This window comes from Geospiza fortis, unplaced genomic scaffold (genome assembly GCF_000277835.1).
Source record: "Geospiza fortis unplaced genomic scaffold, GeoFor_1.0 scaffold59, whole genome shotgun sequence".
Taxonomy (NCBI): domain Eukaryota; kingdom Metazoa; phylum Chordata; class Aves; order Passeriformes; family Thraupidae; genus Geospiza; species Geospiza fortis.
In genome coordinates, this window is record NW_005054381.1 from 2,286,727 (window position 1) to 2,287,890 (window position 1,164).

Sequence of the window (1,164 nt, forward strand, 5' to 3'; positions counted from 1 at the left end):
GCTCTGTTCTCAGTCCCTCCTGTGCTGGGGCAGCTGCTGCAGCCACAAGGTGCAAACTCTCGGTGTTCCCAGGCCCCAGTCTGGAGCAGGTTTGAATGGTTCCAAAAAAGGGAAAGGAGAAACAGTCCAGGGAAAATCTGGACTGCTTAGCTAAACTAACTAATGAGCAGAAGGAAAAGCAAGAGCAAAGTAGGTGCAAAGCAGGAGCAAGAGCAAAGCGAAAAGCAAAAGCAGCACCATGTACTGCCCTGTTTGTGTGTCCCATCAGCTGCGGGGGAGCGGCTGATAACAAAACCAAAACAAAACATTCGCTCTTCAGAGCCAGTCTTGAAGGCACAGAACATGATATCCAGCATAAACAGAACACACCAATGGGGATACAAGCATCCTAACGTGACCCTAGGACATAGTGAAATAGCTGATATCAGCGTGCTGGTGTTAAAATGCCTGCTTGGATGGGTGAAAAATGTGTATTTTATGATTGGCTTTTCACAAATATTTAATGAATATTATATGTGTTATGTTACAAAGTTATGCTGTATTAATTTTTTAGGTAGTGCTGTATTAACATTTTAATAGTATGGTAAATGTAGTTTTGTAGTTAAATTGTAACTTTTGTAGTTAAAATAGAAACTATGTATGTGGGATATTTTTTGAAGAAAGGAGTGAGGTACTCACACCAGATAGCAGCCACAGGACACCTAAATCTTTCAGAGAAAGAGAATTTATTGCTCCCTTGTCAGAAGAAATGAACTTCTTCCTGCCTTGCTCAGCCCTGAAGATGCCGTCAGGATTCAGAGGAAGAAGCTGACACTGCCCAGACAGAATCCTGTGTTTGAATGGAATTTATGCATCATGGATGAGGTGTATGCAACAGGCTGTTGCTTTTAAGGGTTAATCCTCTGTTAACACGTGTCCTTTCTCAGGCTTATTTTGCCCAGAAAGAGGTACCCAGACTGTCCATAACTCTTTGTTTTTATTGTCTCATATTGTCCTAATCTCAGTTGTTCAAATTTTATTACTCTAATTGCATTGCTATTTTAATAACCATTTTATTACGATTAAACTTTTAAAATTTTAGAAACAAGTGATTGGCATTTTCACAGATGTGATAACATCCAAGGAACAAAGGATGAGGACACCTGTACAGATCTGCCAACCATC